At 42.4% G+C, this 19628-nt stretch overlaps 1 non-coding gene across 1 annotated transcript; it reads left to right on the plus strand.

Annotated features, from left to right (window-relative positions):
• The first annotated feature begins 11622 nt into the window (after nucleotides 1-11622).
• On the plus strand, nucleotides 11623-11696 carry TRNAT-UGU (transfer RNA threonine (anticodon UGU)). The gene has a single exon. It is a non-coding gene; the product is annotated as a tRNA-Thr (tRNA).
• The last annotated feature ends 7932 nt before the right edge of the window (nucleotides 11697-19628 follow it).

The following is a 19628-nucleotide window of genomic DNA, read 5'->3' on the forward strand; positions in this document are numbered from 1 at the left end:
TCAAAGGAGAACTGCAGAGGCTATCTACTGCAGAACAATCCTATCCATTGTGGGAAAATGGATTTTTTTTTTAATCTGCAATTCTCCTGATTCAGAAAACAGGATAGCTACCTAACACGATAGCTATATAAAATGACAAACTGATCAATATAGAAGTACTTTCCTAAAAGACAAATTGAGCTGTAGGAAATCTCCAAAACAGTAGAAGTCTCTTTTTTCACAATTTCAGTCTCTCCAGACCTATGATGATGATGATGATGATATTTGATTTCTAGCCCGCCCTCCCGACAAGCGGGCTCAGGGTGGGTTACGTCATAAAACAAACCATTTAAATACATTAAAAACCAGAGTCCCAAAATAGCAGCTCCCTCCACTCATCCCAGCCAGATAAAAACAAGGGGGGAGGAAGTACGAACCGGTGTCATTCTGTGACTTCACATATGTACATAGTACAATGCCATGGTAAATGAGCTGAAGTTAACGCCACCTGTTTTCATAGTTCTTCTTCTGCCTCTGGATGTATCTGAGCTCCAACTCCCACCGCACCAGGACTTCACGGATCCTCTCCATTTTGAAAAGCTCCCCTTCGAGGTCATCGATGGTAGTTGTGGAGTCAGCCATGGACACTATTTCATCCTCTGGTAATGTAGACCAAGGTTTACCAAGGCATTGTTCTGAATCATTTCACTGCAGTAGAGTCCTGAAGATGCAATGAGGCTCCATTTTTCTGACCAGCCAGAGGAGGTCTATCTTTATATATTGGACATACCTAACCATGTATAATCAGGTAACTAATTATTGGTAGTTAAGAGACTTAACACTGAACACCATCAGGTACATAGAACTGATATACATGGATAGCTAGAGTTAAAACATTTCTCTTGAAACTTAACATTAACTAGCAAAATGCCCAAATGAAGGGAACTTGTACAGGTTTCTTAAGGTCTGGGATCAGGTTGCAAACTGAAGCCTCTAAGGCAGTGACTGCTACCTAAATGCAGGACAACAGTGATATTCTCCATTAACTTAGGTAAGAAGGCATGCTTGGGGGCTCTCCGAAATACAATCCAGCACTGCATTGTAGCACCACTGGAGAGTGAGGAGAAGGTGCTAGACTGTATTGAGGAGAGCTGGCCTGTGTGTGTGTGTAAGATGCCGTTAAGTTACAGCCTACTTACAACAACCCTGTAAGTTTCCTAAAGACAAACACAGGTGGTTTGACATTGCCTGGACTTCCTTAGTGGTCCAGACATAGTGACCTGGACATCCTTGGTGGTCTCTCATTCAAGAACCAACCAGGGTTGACTCTGCTTAGCTTCTCAGATCTGACAAGATTAGGCTACCCAGGGCCATTGAGGTCAAGATTAGCTGGCCTTTACTGCTTGAAATTCAGTCAACTAATTAGACCAGCTCCATATTCCACGAACAATAAGTTAAAAAACTCCTATTTCCAGGTCGCCTGTTTGCTATCTAGAGTTTCCATAGTGTCTACCACCTGCAAAAGAAACCTCAAGTCCACACCACCCCCATTAAGCTCCTTGCCTGCAAACCCACTCCATGGGGGGAGGAGATGAAAGGGCTTTCCATGCAAATAATACACAGCCCTCCAAAGGTTCAAATTCGCCTTCGCATACATCCAGTTTTAGAACATTTGTATAACCCTTCACCAACAGGCTTATTGGCCAGTTTTTAATTATTTTCTTGTTTATTCCACTGACAGAGATGCGCACATGGATTCAAAGAAGAGGTGGTTCAAGCAAAAGCTGAGTTCCAAGCAGTGTTGCTCGCTAAATGTTGCCTGACTTTCCTGATTTGACATCAGGAGCCAAACTTCCATTTTGAAAATGGAGAAACAAAGATCTCCTTATAGTTTTGCGCCCTGCCTGGCTTAAAGTCTGGCACCGAGCAATATGACGTTTATATGTACTACTTCTGCCAGATTTTAATAAATATTTGTATTTAACATTTAATGCCATGAAATTTCTGACCTTCTTCATAGTAAGTCACTTTTTTAAAGGTACAACTCTGAGATATTTCATACTCCTTACAGCCATGGACCACTTTAGTTATACCATCAGGATAAACCCATTTAATATATGAGGATTAATCAAGTGTCTTTAGGATCCAGATCAACGACTGCTTAAGATTTTCCAGGCTTTGGATCCTTGGATGGGTCAGGTACAAGGTGTGGGAGAGCAAGACAAAGAGTTTAAACATGAGTACCTCCTCTGCCCACCTTGACAAGTTCTTATGGGGAACATTTCTCGAAAAGAAGGTGGGAAGACAGACTCCGTGAGAAAGGTAGACTATAAATAACATAAATATGGAATCTTTGCCACCTGGTCGCTGTTTTTACTGCAAGCTGTATTTCTGGAACCACCCAATTCCATACTTTTAGTTTTACTATATAATATTGTTTTAAATTGTTGTAAACTGCTTCGGGCCTCATTTGAGGGAGAGCCAGTATAAAAATTCAATAAATAAATAAACAACATTAAATAAGAAATGTGGAATATTATTATACAAGCTATTTTTAAGTCTAAAGGCACTACTAAAAGTGGCAAAGGACAAGTGCAACTGGGATGGACTACATCTCACTTTGCTCTACACCAGCCCAATCTAGTAAGGCAAGGGTCCCAAAACCCCGTGGAAGTAGCTCCACCAATCCAAAGGGGACTTTAAACTGTTTCTCTTGGAAACTAGTCCCTTGTGCTGCAAGGTAAAGTGCTCTGAAAAATTAAGGGACTTTCAAATGCTGTTTGTATTGCAGAGTATGGATCAGCTACTCAATGCAATAACAATTCTACAGGGTCAGTGCAAGCCTCTTTGCATGAGCCAAAGCAGTTTTTTGGATCCTATCCGACACCTACAGCTGTATGCTGTTGTTTGTTTGATTGATTTATATTCTGCCCTCCCCACACCAGCAGGCTCAGGGCGGATTACAACCATATACAATTAAAACAAAATAATTGATACCAGTTAAAACCATAAAACAGTCAAAGTTACACAGTTAATGGCTTATACAGGAGTAACTCTGCATAGGATTGCACTGTAAATGTGTCATGAAGCTAAACACTTAATTCTGCAGCACTCCCATGCCATTCTTAAGAGCTAGGAGTCATTGCTACCTAATTTTAATGGCATAATAATAATAACTGTGCTTATATACGGCTCTTCTGGACAGATTGGTACCCCACCCAGAGCAGGGAACAAAGTCAGTGATATTACTATCCCTACAATACAGGTGGGGAGCTGAGGCTGAGAGAAGTGGCTCACCCAAGGTGGACTCAAACTAGCGAAGTGCTGATTTGTAGCCTGACCACTTAGCGACTGATGCTGGCTTGCCAAATGAGTTCTGAAGCCTGGATCTTTCTTCCTTTTAACACATTAAGAGCTGTTTGGCATTTAATAATGAGTTTTTATCTTCAGGGCAATCAAGCATGAAGCCCTCCATAAGCTGTTTCAGCAATATAGTTAGAATCACTTAAGGGTCCTTGGGGATTTATGCTGACAGGGATTTGTCTGGTGGCATTATACGAAGTTATACAAGGATGCTAAAGATATTCCAAACTGCATATACATAGCCGCTTCTGACTGGGAGAGAGCCAGAACAAAAAGGTATCCAGAGGACACCCGCCATTTTGTGTCTTTACAGCAAAGCAGCATCTATGAAAATAGAAGAGAATAGATGTGCTGCCTCAGCGACGTCTATTTTAGGGGGCGCTGATCTGGATTCCCAGGTTCCTTCAAATAACCTACACTTTTTAACATGGATAATAACGGAGCTGAATGTTAGCATGGAGATCTAGGACGCTCATTACATTTTTTTTATCAGCCAGCAACACGACTTTGAGCTCTCTGCTGTTTTCCTCATTTAAATGTAAGGATATAGTTATCTTACATAACATCTTGGTGATTCCACAACAGTAAAGTGTTACATAAGGCTACACACACACACACACACACACACACACACACACACACACACACACACACACACACACACACACACACACACACACACACACACACACACACACACACACACACACACACACACACACACACACACACACACACACAATGCCTGCCTACTGTAAACCCACAAAAATTCTTCAAGGGAAGCTTGACTTTACTTCCAACTGCATTATCAGGCAATGCAGCAGGTCAACTTCTATCACATTCTTTAACGTAAGCCTACAATTCACGGCTTGGTGCTGTACATATTACAGCTAGTCTCATGGTAAAATTTAACAGGCTGCTTCACATACACTAATAAGGAACGGCCAATTCCTCTCCTCAACATTTACAACTGCAAAATGAATTACTGTTCACAAACAAGGTAACTGCTGAAAGCAAATGCAGATTTTTTTAAAAGTGTCATATATTAATTCCTTCATGAGGAAGGGGTGTGGCACAGTGATAGAGCATCTGCTTGGCATTCAAGAGGTCCCAGGTTCAATCCCTGGCATCTCCCGTTAAAAGAATCAAGAAAAAGTAGGTAATGTGAATCTGAGACTCCGGAGAGCGGCTGCCGGTCAGAGTAGACGATACTGACCTTGATGTACTGATGATCTAATTCACTATAAGGCAGCATCATGTGTATTCATGGGTGTACAGCCCAAACTATTATAAAGGAGGAACTTTGCAAATTCAAAATATAAAAACATGCATAAAAACATACATAAAATAACCAATAATCCTTTCTCAAAGACCTTCACTAGACTACTCGTCAAGATGGTGATGGCTAATGGCATACTCTCCAGGGAAGGCTACTACACAAGAGAAGGAAAGCCTACCTGAGATCTTCGTTACCACCCTCCCAGATCTCCATTTTATTTTAGGCATTTATACCCCACTTTTCTCCCCAACGGAGACCCCAAGTAGCTTAAATCATCCTTCTCCCTTCCTCCATGTTATTTTGGGGGGCCAGGGAATATTTACAAGTACACGGAAACCACAAGTTGAGTCACTTTCCAGACCGTTTGCGTATCTGCAATAGGTTGATGATTTGACCAATCATAAAAGAATGATCAACTGACAACTCAAATATTGGTCATGTATTTTTAAAGCTTTGACATTAGAACGACAAGAAAAAGATATGTAATCGTCAGCAGTTTTGATTCTTAACTCGTTTATTTTTGTAAACTGCATAGCTTACTGTGATACAGTGACACTCATTTTTTTTTTTAAAAAAACTGTATACTAAATTTACCTAAATGCAATACTAGGTTTTTTCCAGTTATGCCATTAAAAAAACAGAGGGGGTTAACTTACATTCACATACAAATTACAATTCTGTCCAGTAATAACGGGGGGGGGGGATGTTTTTAGGGATTTGTCTTCCTTGTTCTGAGTTATTTTCCTTTCAAGTCAATCAAAGTCACCCAATGAGCTTCTACAGCAGAGGGGTGGTTTGAACTTTGGTCTCCCACATCTTACTCCACTACACTGGCTTTGGGGAGGGGAGGACTTCCGTTTAACAGTAGCACACAGTGAGACCTGGGTAAGTCATGCAAGTCAGGGAGTGGCAAGTTGCCCAGTGGTTGTTTCTGGGTCCAGCCCCAGTGAGTTGTCCTTCAAAGGCCAAAACAGCCCCTGAAAGGGACCTGCCCCTCTCCCTGCCTTGTACTGACAGCAACCAAGCCTGGAATACTGACTAAACTATTATGGTTGCCTAGCAACAACCACTGAGGACATCTGGTTAAAGCTATATGCGCTCCTGTTGTCATTTTGTTTTGTTTTTTTAAATCTCCCAGTGTTTTTTTTTTTAATTTCATATTTTTCTGTAATCCTGGGACATTTTTCAAGTGTTTAAGAAGGAAGATCTGTCTTGTACATTCAATGCTCCAGTTTCTGGATTTGAGTATCTCCAGATCAGGGCCACTTGGCTATTAGTACATAAGATATTAAATGATGCAGAAGCTACCCTGTAGGTTCACAGTAGTACAGTCCACAGGCTCTGTCCCTTAACCAAAACATCTCTCTGAACCATTTCCTTACAGCACAGCCCTCCTACTTGTGTAAAATCCCCTCCTGAATAATTCAGTTTTGCACAGTTTGCAGAAAGCTAGGAGAGTGGGAGCCTTTCTAACCACATCAGGCAGACCATTCCATATGGTGGAAGCTGCAACAGAGCATATGCGTTTATGGGCAGCTGTTAATTTCGCCCATTCGGAGGGTGATACCTACAGCAGGTCTTGTTCAAATGAGCAAAGCTGCTGTGGTGGAAGACCACATATCTATCCTTGTAGATATAAGAGACCAAGGCCACGAAGGGCTTTGTGAGATAGCCAATACCTTAAGCCTCGTAAATTATAGGAAGCCAATGGAGGGAGTGCAAAATGGGAGTAATATACATGCTCTGCCTAGCTCCTGATAATAACTGAGCTGGAGTATCAAGTTGACTCTAAAGGGAGACCCATATAAAGTGCATTACAGTACACTAATCCTGATGTTACTCTGGCATGGATCCAGATGCCTAGATCAGCCATATTAATATAATGATTGTAAGCCCTCGGGTTCATACACCCGCCTCCTTCCCCTCCTACTGCATGCATCTGAGGGCACAACTACAAGTTGATGCTGCCACCATTTTACAACTGAACTTGGGCCGCTTAAAAATCCTGTGAGAGTGATCAGGCCCCCAGTATGACAGGACCAGGCATCATGTTTCCCCCCACCTCGGTACCTTTCCGAGTGCCAAAGCAGCAACTTGTGGATGCCGTAACATCTAGTTGCGCCCTAAGAGACTGAAACTTCCACATTCCCACGTGCTCCGGTCTGTTCTCTCGCCGACAAGCCAGGATTCCAAATGATGACTCAGAAACCTAGTTTGCAGGCACAATTTGTCCAATTCACACCAGGTGTGGTTTGTTGAGAACCAGAAAGGAGTGGGAGTGTGATCCTCATCGCTGTAACAATAGACTATATTTTTTAAATATAGAAACGCATCCTATAAGCAGATATGAGACTTTCCTTTGTGGTCACTGTATAAACCACTTAGTAATCCAGATGCATATACTGTTCTTCCAAGCAGTATGGAGAATTTTATCTCACATCAGGTGCCCATCAGTGCAATTCTAAGCAAAGTTACTCCAGTCTAAGCCCATTGATTTCAATGGGCTTAGACTGGAGTAACTCTGCTTAGGATTGCACAGCAAGGGTAGTAAAACGGCTGACACCAAATTGTCACTGATTACAGGAATCCAAAATATTCAACAGCTGTGGTAACCTTTCTTAGAGTAGGTACTACACTGCCAACTAGTGTCCAGAGCAAAGAAATAAACAATGAATAAATCACACCCAATATTAAACCATGCTATGACTTTTTATTCTCAGACCTCCATATCTTATTCCTTACGCTGGAAAAAAAATGTCTGTACTTACTTGTATACTGTTATATGAATTTCCTCTCCTACTAGTAGTAGCAGCCAACTGTACCAACCGCTGCGTGGTAGGACCACTATTGTTACAATTAGTACGCATTTTCACAAGGGGGGGAAGGATTCATAATTTTCTGTTGCAGTGTAATAATTGCTTGAAAGTAACATCCACCTCCCTGAGCGACTTTAAAATGTGTATAAGGCACTTCATTATTACTGACAGTAAAGTTGATCAGGAACTTGAAATAAAGGCAAAATTGGCCCACATGCCTTGTAAAACAGGTGTGCAAAACAGTTTTAATGGTAGATGATTATGCTGCTTAGATTCTGGACCGATTGTTTCACGTTACTATACAATATGTACTGTTAAAACTACTTACAGACGAGCAGCCCTGCTGGATCAACCAGTGGTCCAGCAACCTGTAATAAACCCATTGCCCTGGAGGGCAAAGCAGGTCACAGAGGCCAAGACTGTCTCCTCATATTGCCTCATAGCACTGTTGTTCAGTGGTTTGTTGTCGCTGATGTTCTTTGGCTTTGTGAACTATTGACAATTACAACAAGCACCACGATTAACATCATTTGCACGTACTTTATACCAACAATGCAAAGACCAACTCAAGAGTACATTCTTAAAAATAGCATATTTGAAATGCCAGGATTAAAAGAGGGGCGTGGGGGCCTTGCCAGGAATTGATTCTTGATAAACCAAATTAAAGCATTAGAAAGGCACTGCATAATTGCTGCAGAACAATCAACATCGCACAAGCAGCCCTCCAGGAGTCCTCAGCACTTGAAGTGGTGCGCCATGAAAATTTTGAGAGGCATTCAAAAGCCCCTTAAATAGAAGCACAGATACTACCTGCTTGGTTCGTTAAGAAACAAGACTCATCCGCTATGCTTGAGGATTCTAGAGTAATATTCAATCCACTCCTTTTGGGGGAGGCAGGAACTGAACTCCAATTAGTTCACTACCCCTCAGAAAACAAGTGAGACACAAATCAAGAAAAGGTAATTTTTTTAAAATGAACACATTCTCCTCACAGTCCAATGGTTGGTTCAGATATCTATCACATTTATCCCTCTCTTCTTCCAAGAAGCACAGGGTAGCAGGTAGGCGTCTCCCCTCCTTCCTTTTATCCTACCTTGCAGGGTTGTTGTGAGGTTAAGCTGAGAGTGTAAGACTGGCCTAAAGTCATCCTATAAGCATCACAGCTGAGTGAGGATTTGATCCCAGAACTCCTCAGTCTGAGCTTGTATTCAATCTTCTACACCTTATAAGCTCTGTTACACTTTTGCCAATGTATGCACCTGGATGACTTCGAACTAGAATGATTAAACTAATTTAAAACGGCGTTTTTCTTCTGACCCCTCACCTCTCACAGTCTGCTTTATTTCTAAACCATTAGATATCAACTTGTACTGCAACTCGGCTCTTCATATTGGATTCCGAAACACGTCTCGCTGATTTTCTAAACAGTCACATGATCTTGAACTAGATGTGCTCTGCAAGAACTGAGGGAATGGGGCCTGCAATGAAGACAAAATCGCTTTATCGTAGAGCATTCAGGGAAAATACCCCATCTGTCAGCAAGGATTAAATTAGAGGGCTGAACTATTAGAGTTCGGAAGCAAATGATACTTCAGGAAGATGTGCCAAGAGTTGGATAGATGGCTAGGTGAGAAAGGCCAAGTCACCAATCCCTGCAGGCCTAAAACAATCTTCATTAATTAAATCTCTGTCACTGCTCCCAAATATCAAAAAAACTGGGCCACAACAGGAGTGTGCTTTGGCCATTGTGTGGACAATTTATCATGTACCTGATTAACACAGCAGGCCGAAGATCTTACCCAAGGAGGTCTGTTGGCTACTCAAAGTGCAAGCCGTTGAGAGTCCCAGAGATTTCAGGGGGAGGCAGTAAGAAGGAACTACAAGTACTACCAAACTGAATAATGAGGGTCTTCTTGTGGAATATAAAAAATGGAACGCACATTGGATTGCCAGTCCCCCTTACCCCTTCTGTCATTAAGGGGGGGGCTTAGAAAGGTGGTACTCACCTTTCTAATGTCCTCATGCATGCGCAAAGCACATGCGCGCACCCAGCATGGCATGATGACATCACTTCCGCAAGTGACATCATTGCTTAAGATACAGGAGTGCTCCCATGCTGATTCCTAAAAATTCTTAAAGAATCGGACCGTTTGGGGCCCAAATAGGCCCGGAGCGAAGCACTCCCACGGCCTGCACAATGACATCACTTTTTCTCCCCACCTTTTCTCGCCACCAGCCAGGTGAGTGGGGGGAGGCAGAGGCTGAGAGTAGGAAATCTCTCACCCCCACTGGAGGACCGGCAACCTTTAATATACATCATCCTTCGATAAACTGCTGCTAGATAGCAAATGGGGGAGATTCTTTTGGTCCCATCAGGTGAGCTTCAGAAATCCTGACAGAAGTAATGATACTGGGGCCATTTCCACACATCCTGGCACAGCGCTAAACTGACGGAATGAGAGCATCTTCCTGGCGCGATTTCTAACATCATCGCATCACAATTCCGTTCTCGTGGTGCGATGACGTCAGAAATCGCACCAGGAAGATACTCTCAATCTGTAAGTTTAGCGCTATGCTGAGACGTGAGGAAATGGCCGGGGTCAGATCCAATTATTTTCAGTGTGCCGGCGGCAGTGCTTGACTTTGGCACAAGGAGCATGCCGTCAACAAAACCATTCTTGCGTTGGCAAAAAGACTCCTTGCTGTAAAAGAACACTCCAATGGAACAAAAGAGTAGGATCTAATCCCTGAAGCATGCAGAATTTAAGATACTACTTGAGTAGTCAATTCCTTCCCACACCTTTTAAAAATAGGAATTACTCCAAAGGGCAATTCTTCTAAAAATGGATTTTTAAAAAAATCTAGAGGAAATAGAGGCATACCTCCTCTGTCTCTAAATATATTCTCAAGCTTCACATGTTTCTCCAAAATTTCACAATAAATAGCACAACTGTTGAGAAAACAGATGCCACAATCAGTCTGTTCTTGGCAAACATTTAAACACTGAAAGCACCTCCTTGACAGTTTAATCTGAGTATTCAAAAATGCACCAACACTTGCTTTTATAGCCAAACAAGATCCCTATTTTAGCAAACTATTTTTTTTTTTAAAAAGTCCTCCTTCTTCTGTGTCGAGTAAGCAAAGCAGATGGCATTCTATCACACTCAAAGAACAAACACCCTGAAGGCATCTACTGGCACAGGAGAAAAAAGGAGGTGCTAAATATTTGAAGCCACAGCACCTAAAAAGCGTAACAGAGCTGAGACACACTCGCCAGCCTGGAGAAATTATGAAAATTTATTGGAAACTCTTTTCTTGTTTCACCGTTAACATGAACATAGTTAACCTCATAGAAATATTTGTATTTATAAACCAAAAAAGATGTGTTCACACCTCTAACTGTCTCAATACTCATGGGAATAAATCCAGTCTAAACTTTCTGCCAACAGAAGGAACTTCTGTGAGCAGAAGAGAAGTTCCTCTCTCCCCCCTTCTGCCTGCAGCCCATTGATCTCCTCTGAAACGCTGCATGAGATGTCTTGCGTCAATAAAGGAAGCCACATCCTCCGATTTGCAAGATCTGAGCAAGGCTGTTAATGATAGGAGGTTTGGGAGGTCTTTCATTCATAGGGTCGCCATAAGCTGGAGGCAACCTAACAGCACATAACACATACATAAAACACACAATAAAAACACATCTTAGAAACCGTTAAAACCCAATGGAATGCTACAAACAGTACGGGATTGTTGTGACCAGAAACATCCAGACCCTTGTAGAGTCCCTCCCTCCTTCCTCGCAACACCTACCACAATTTACTTTGTGACCAAATGTCACTGTGCATAGGTACTTCTTGCCTCTGCTCTACATTCCCAGCTGTCTGAAGGGGGGGGGGTGTCAAGATGCACCCACACAACATAATGACATCAAGACACAGGGCAAGTTGCTTTGCATATTTCAGAGGAAGAACAGCAGGGCAGCAACCCAAAGTCATTAATAACACCTAGTTGTGCAACTGAGATATTTTAATCCTTTTCAAGAACTGTGAAGCTGTGCCACCATGCCAACCCTTTCCTTTCAGCTTTCTGGGGTTCCTATGACTGGACAGAAGAAAGAACACACATATTCTGCACGAGTGCCCCTCCCAATCTCCACACAGCCAATAACTGCACCAGTTCCAAAGGAAGGGAGGACTGTGGCTCAGTGGAAGAGCCTTTGCTTTGTATGCAGAAGGTCCCAGGTTCAATTCCTGGCATCTCCAGCTAAAAGAATCAGAGAGGAGGAGATGTTAAAGACCTAAGCCTGAGACCTCAGAGAGCTGCTGCCAGTCTGAGTAGACAATACTTAACTTGATGGACCAATGGCCTGACTCAGTATAAGGCAGCTTCATGTGTGTAAACAGCCTCGATGTTAGACCACATTTTAATGTCATGGAAGCCATTCACAGCGCTGTGAAATAAGTTTAGGGCATCAGTGTAATAACACAGAAGTAAACGTGACCACTTGTAATCACAGATGCATTTCTCTTTCTATGAAGGTAGCTCCGGGACAAAGCCATGAAGAATAAGCAGTATTCGACATCCTACCACCACTTCTGAGATTTTGGGATCTCTCTTATATAAAAACAACATGTGCTTGAAAAAGTACTACTAAGCGCTTCCCATCTGCAAAGGAAGAGACCATCCATTAAAACAAAATAGCAAAACAAGATGCAAGACCACACTCTGCGATTCCAATGGACGAATACATTATCTCCTACTGTTGAGAGCCAGTCCTGATTTTGTTGAAGTCTAAACATTCAGATTTTCCTGCTGGGATACAAACCGGTGAAGCTGGTTTTTAACTGCCTACTATTAATATGCAAAAACAATTTAAAGCAAGCCCCAGAGGCAGAAAATAAATAGCAGAACTTTGGGCATACATTTAATCTTCTGAAATACGCAAACACACGAAATAAAGAAATGACTATATGGAGATTTGCTCGCTTCCTAAGGACTTCCCCTGTGACAATTGATCTTCCTCTTGCCTACAACAATCCAAATACAATCTACTGAGACCTTATTTTGGATGCAAACCAGCAAACAGTGTGCTAAAAGCTCCAAAGTCCTGAAAATGTTTTTAGACTGTTAACAAATAGACTGGGATAGCTCAGGCAAGCCCAATCTTGTCAAATCTCAGAAGCTAAGCAGGGTCAGCATTGATCAGTAACTGGATGGGAGACCCTCCAAGGAAGACAAGCAATGGCAAAATACCTCTGTTAGTCTCCTGCCTTGAAAACCCCAGAAGGGATCACCCCAAGTCAACTATGGCTTGATGGCAACTTCTACCACCACCACAAGATAGACTTGTATCTTATTAACCCCATGTACTATGGCTCTCAATCTTTCTTGCCTTCTCCGTCCTCCAGCAGCCCTGTAAGCCTCAAAAAGCTTGTGGTTTGGAAGCCTACCATGCAGTTAGATAGGGAAAGGCCTGGGCTGGGCAAATTAGGAAAAGGTTCTTTTCCCCAAAAGCGTTTTGGGCTAACCGAAAGGGACTCCCTGTGGTGTATTTTAAGAACATAAGAACATAAGCAAAGCCATGTTGGATCAGGCCAGTGGCCCATCCAGTCCAACATTCTGTCACACACAGTGGCTAGAAATCCAGTGCCATCTAAAGGACTGTCAGTGAGGCCAGGACACCAGAAGCCCTCCCACTGCCTTCCTTCCAGCACCAAGACAACAGAGCACCACCTCCCCACAAAGAGAATACCATCTATCTCCTGTGGCTAATAGCCACTGATGGACCTCTGCTCCATATATTTGTCCAGTCCCCTCTTGAAGCTGGCAATGCTTGTAGCTGCCACCACCTCCTGTGGCAACGAATCCCATGTGTTTTTCTTTTGGAATGACTGAAATGATATTTAAGACATGATTTTACTCACTCAAAATGTGTACTATGGAAATTACACAAGACGAGCTACTGCATTACAGAATGAAAATTCCTGTGTGTGCTCTAGAGGTATACAATATATTTTCAAGGTTGTTCAAATTGTTTAAATGTAAATAATTCTGGCAACAGTTGATTTGTTATGCTTGATGATAACACACGATTAAAGACTGCAGGCTTTTTAATGCTGAACTGTATAATTTCATGCCCAAATATGCTTGTAGTCCAACCTATTGAGACTATTTCTGCCAAAGTAATACATTTTGTTGTAACAAAACAGTTTTAATTTCAACTATTCTTTTTTACTACCTCTCCGATGGAAAAATCAAAATGCATGTGCTAAGGTAGCACAGGATGCCACTGTTTGCAGTACCCACATTCCCTCTCTCTTGCTGTGATTTATTGGCTATATTCACAATTCTGCTTCCAGAAAATTGATGTGTTTATACTTCTAAATGTCATAAATCTGCCAAATAGTATAATTTTAAATGCCAACTAAGTTACAAATAATGTATTTTAAGTAAAGCAAGTTTAGGTTTGACAGGAGAAAATGGCCTATTTCAATGTTTCTCAAAGTTTTCAGGGTTTTTTTTTTTTCTAGGAAAAGGAAACATTTTCCTCCACAGATTCAAAGTTATTGAAAATTTTACAATTCTACATGCAGTATTGGGGACGGGGAGGTGACATTAAGGAGATGGGATTGGAGCGCACCTCTGCCATCATCTTCTTCTATTAGTAGAAGCATGGCAGACCAGAAGTCCCATCTGCAGGAGGAGAAGCAACTTCACTGGAATAGTTTCAGGTGGGTAGCTGTGTTGGTCTGCAGTAGAACAGCAGGATTTGAGTTCAGTGGCACCTTAGAGACTAATGAGGTTTTCAGGTTGTGCGCACGCGTGCTCATTTTACCAAACACATTTTAATTTGTTCTTTTGCTGTTTCCAATCTCAACAAAAGTTTATACATTTTGGCAATAACAAGATGTCATTTGTATACAGTTCCATTTCAAATACTGTCATGTTCTGATCAAATTCACAAACTTTTATCAGCTTCAAATCGCTCTATTAGTTATGCATAGAAGACCCATTGTATATTCAAGTAAATCACTGTATATTCAAGTCTTTTCTAGATTTCATTTTACATTCACCTTGCAGAAAGTCTAAAATATCTCTATACATCCGCCACTTATATTTATCATTTCTCTTCAAAAAAACACTTCATGAGACAATATCCATAGCGGTGCTTTAGAACACAAGCTAGATTTATATTTATTTCATAGTCTCCAAATGGCATGTCTAATATAGTGATTTCTAAAATCCATATTATCCCACAAACAAGCATGCCATCAGAATCTTAAATTGTATCCCTCTAACTCCAGTAAGTCTATGTGCTCCCTAGACCCCTGCCCTTCGTGGCTGGTGAAGACCAGCGCGAACGGGTTAGAGGGTCAATTGAAGGTTATTATTGATCGATCACTGAGTTCTGGAGTTTTCCCTGGAGCACTGAAGGAAGTCGTGGTGAGGCCTCTCCTGAAAAAACCATCTTTGGACCCCACTGATCTATCCAATTACCGACCAGTCTCAAACTTCCCGTTTCTGGGGAAGGTGATTGAGCGGGCGGTGGCAGAACAGCTGCAGGTCTTCCTGAAGGGTTCTTCCGTTCTGGACCCATTCCAGTCCAGCTTCCGCCTGGGACATGGGACAGAGACGGTACTGGTCAGCCTCACGGACAAGCTTTGCAGACATCTGGACCAAGGCTGGTCGGCACTGCTGATTTTGTTGGACCTTTCAGCAGCATTCAACACAGTCGACTATGAACTGTTGACCCACCACCTCGCCAAAGTGGAGATCCGAGGGAGTGCCTTGCAGTGGCTTGTCTCTTTTCTCCACGGTCAGGGACAGAGGGTGGTGCTTGGGGAGAGCTTATCCACATGCTAGCCTTTGGTGTGACACATCCCACAAGGGGCAATACTCTCCCCCTTGCTATTCAACCTGTATATGTGCCCCCTTGCCCAGCTGGTGCGAAGTTTCAGACTGGGTTGTCACCAATATGCGGATGACACTCAGTTGTATCTGTTGAAGGGCGGCTGGCCTGATTCTGCCCCAGTGGAGGCTGCGGCTGGATGGGTAAAGCAGAGCTGGCTGAAGTTGAACCCAGTAAAGACAGAGGTTCTGTACCTGGGCCGTGGGTTGCCAGATTTGGGTATCTGGCTCCCAACCTTTGATGGGGTGCCGTTAACGTCTGTCTCATTGGTCCGGAGTCTTGGAGTGATACTGGATTCCGCCTTATCGATGGAGGGCCAGGTCATGGCAGTTGCGGCTGGATGGGTAAAGCAGAGCTGGCTGAAGTTGAACCCAGTAAAGACAGAGGTTCTGTACCTGGGCCGTGGATTGCCAGATTTGGGTATCTGGCTCCCAACCTTTGATGGGGTGCCGTTAACATCTGTCTCATCGGTCCGGAGTCTTGGAGTGATACTGGAATCCGCCTTATCGATGAAGGGCCAGGTCATGGCAGTTGCCCAGTCTGCATTTTTCCATCTTCGACAGGCCAGGCAGCTTGCACCCTATCTGTCGACCCACAACCTAACTATAGTGATCCATGCAATGGTCACCTCCAGAATAGACTATTGTAACTCGCTCTACGCAGGGCTTCCCTTGGGATAACCTGGAAATTACAGCGGGTCCAGAACAGTGCTGCACGTGTCCTGATGGGCACACCATACAGGGCACATATTACTCCCATCTTGCTGCAGCTGCACTGGCTCCCCGTGGAGTTCCAGATTAGGTTCAAGGTTTTGGTTTTGACCTTTAAAGCCCTAAATGGACTGGGACCAGCATACCTGCGTGACTCTGGTGAGTCACCCCAGAGAACATTAAGATCAGCAAATAAGAACTTGCTGGTGGTCCCCGGCCCCAAGGAGGCCCAGCTGGCCTTGGCCAGGGCTTTTTCAGTCCTGGCCCCAACCTGGTGGAACTCTCTGTCAGAGGACACTCAGGCCCACCAAGATCTTATGTCCTTTCGGTGGGCCTGTAAGACGGAGTTATTCCACCAGGCATATGGTTGAGGCTAGTCTTTGACTTTCTGATTGCTTAGGAGCCTCCCTACTGGAATCCCACCAGGGGGGCAACAAAGTCATCTGCCCCCTATAAGTGCTGTCACCAGAATATTATCAAACTATGGCCCCCACCCACCCCTCTTGGTTTGTTTATGTTCAGATTGGGGAAATTGGAGGGGGCCACCATCTGATATGCTGTTCTAGGTATTTATGTATTTATGTTTTCTGAATTTTAAAATCTATTTATATATGTATATATATATTAAATGCTCATTGAGCATTTTATTGTACCCCGCCCCGAGCCTATTCGTGGGGAGGGCAGGCCAAAAATCAAATAAATAAATAAATAAATAAATAAATAACCATTCTTTCAGCCAAACCAAACAACAAATATATATTCAAACTAGGTAAACCCAGACCCCCTATTTCCTTTGCATCTGGCAATATTTTGAGTTTGACCCGTGGGTTCTTCCCAAACTTAGATACGTCTTTCTGCCATTGTTTAAACGGTACATCACATATCAATATTGGTATTCTCGGGAACAAAAATAGCACTCCAGGTAAAACAAGTCACAAAATTCTTCACAGACTTGTCCACAGTTGTGCTGAAGTGCCTGCTGCAGTAGTTCTCTTGTATTTGGATACTGACGTTTTTAGATTTCTGATTAATAAATTAACTCCTATGATTTCCATCTCTATCATAATCTTGAGAAAGCATCAATGCCAATGTTTAAAAACATCCTACTTATTCATTTTTAGAGGAGGAAAATTATTAGGCATTAATTTCTCACTCAGCACCAGCACAGATTCAGGAAGGCAATGAATGTCAAGGTATAAGGCCTTTTGAGTCAAGTTTCAGAACATGTATTTTGCCCAGGGACAAGTCAAGTGAATTGTCAAGAGATGCTTCAGAACAAATGAGAAGAATGGGGTCCAGAGGTTACTAATGCTTGTTGATACTCCAGGCTGGAAAATGTCTCCATTCTCATCATCCAAGCCTCTACCTACTATGGAAATATCACCAACAAAGAACAGCGGATTAATTTGCAAAAAGCTTTAAGGGCACAGCTGTTGCTTTTAATTTGCTGTTGTCTCAACAGGGAAAGGAAGCGATACATCTAAATACTGAAAGCACAAAATTCCTTCAACCATTACAATAATGTGCCTTACACTATTTATCTCTGAGGACACTGCCTCTGAAGCTAGTTGCTCACAAAGGACAACTTGGGGTGCACCAACAAAATGGAAAAGGGGGGGGGACTACAAACCATGCCAACATCAATCTGCTTGTCCTGGCACATCTGAGGCTGGAAGTACACGTTATATTAAGTGTGCAGCCTCCACAAATATCATTTGCCTCTCTCCAAAACACAAAGGGTATCTTATTCCTGCCCTTGTACCAGGCATGGAAGTTTTCCTCAACTTCAATTGGCCAAAGACGTTGGTAGTCTCAATGCGTTTATCCACCACACCAAATTTCCCTCCATCTTTCTATTGTTCTAAGACAGTTCAGAAGATGTTCCTCAGGCTAGACTGATTATATTGATTATATTTCATCATGAAAATGGTAACTGTGCATTTAATCCTCTGTTCTCTCCCCTGCCCATACCACTCAGAAGATTTACCAGTGTCGTGGAGAGTTGGAGCTATCTCTCAGTGGTAGAACATCTGCTTTGCATGCAGAAGGTCTCAGGTTCAATTCCTGGCATCTCCAGTTATTAGCAACAGGTAGTAAGTGACATAAAAGACCTCTGCCTAATACCTGAGAGAGCTAAAACCACTTGAGTAAATGATACTGACCCTTACAGGCAATATAGGACAGCTTTGTATGTATGTTCAATGGCATTGTAAGAACTTATTGCAGGAGAGGACCTTTGAGATCTTCTATTTCAAAACTCTTTCACTAAAGGGACAATTTCTGTAAGAGTAATGTGTGGTTACTATACCCCTTTGATCATCTGTCACTCCAGAAGCCAAATAGGGAAAATCAATATTATTATTTTCCTGTAGATCAGAGTATCAGTTTATCAGAAGGAAACAAACCAGAGTTTGTTGTTGTTTTACCCAGCTGGAATTCCTCCCAAACTTCGGTTTGTAGTATTCACTCTGCGCCCCACAGACAAGAGGAAATTCACCAAGAGTCATTAAGGGGGGCAGTTCTCCAATTTGTTGGTGACATTTGTACGCAGCCAGACAACACAGGAGAAAACAATTATACAAAACAAGCTGTGATTAAGCATTTTCTTTAGCAACAAGTGATTAAGATCCATGAACTTACCCTGGGTTTGTCCCAAGACATGGCCCTCTTTGTATTTCAAAAGACTATAGTTCTACACATCTTTTGTGATCTCTGTATCAAAGAAGAAAAATTCAGCACTACTAAAAACAAATACAAGAGGTCTTTCAGTACTCAGACTAAGGATTTTTTTTCTAATCTAATGATTACACATTTCCTTATTGAATCTCTTCTTCAAAATAGAGAGTGGTTTTTTGGCATGACGAGGTTTGCTGAACTGAGAAATTTGAGACAGATCGTCTCACTGTTCAGCAAACATGCTATTTATCAAGGAAGTGAGGTATGCTATGACCTGTAAACCACTAGTTAGTCTCAGGCCAGCCAGGTTATAAAAACAGTCCAACTTCTACAATGAGAAGAACCCATGGTATGTGTTTGTCACAACACAGAATCTCATCAGTCTAACACAGCAGCAAAGCTTTTCTGAACAGGAATAATTAACTGCCCTCAAGTGAAGAACAAGACTTCTTTTGCTTCCATAAAAAAGTATCTACACTCTGTACCTTGCATGGCACAAACAGCTCCTGAACATGTGCATAGTTGCCTCACCATTCAGAATTTAATTTGTACTCCCTGGAGTAGCACACTGTTATACCTAGTTTTGTGTTTATGTCCAAATACTAATTAGGTGCAAATTAACATCACTAGCAGTGCTAAAAGTGCACTGAAATGTATAAAATCATGCAAGCAAAAGATACCTGAAGTGTGTATGTGTCCAATGTTTGCTGTGAAGTGTGGAAGATGATTACACCATCTCGTAGTGAAAACTGGTAAAGGAATCACCCTTTCCTAGAACTTCCATGTCAGAGCGGTGATTCGAACCTGGGATCTCCCAGATCTTAGTCCAATGCTCTACCCACTATACCATGCTGGGTCTCACAATGAACAGTAGGACAGACATATAACATTTCTGACTT

This window comes from Eublepharis macularius, chromosome 2 (assembly GCF_028583425.1).
Source record: "Eublepharis macularius isolate TG4126 chromosome 2, MPM_Emac_v1.0, whole genome shotgun sequence".
NCBI lineage: Eukaryota > Metazoa > Chordata > Lepidosauria > Squamata > Eublepharidae > Eublepharis > Eublepharis macularius.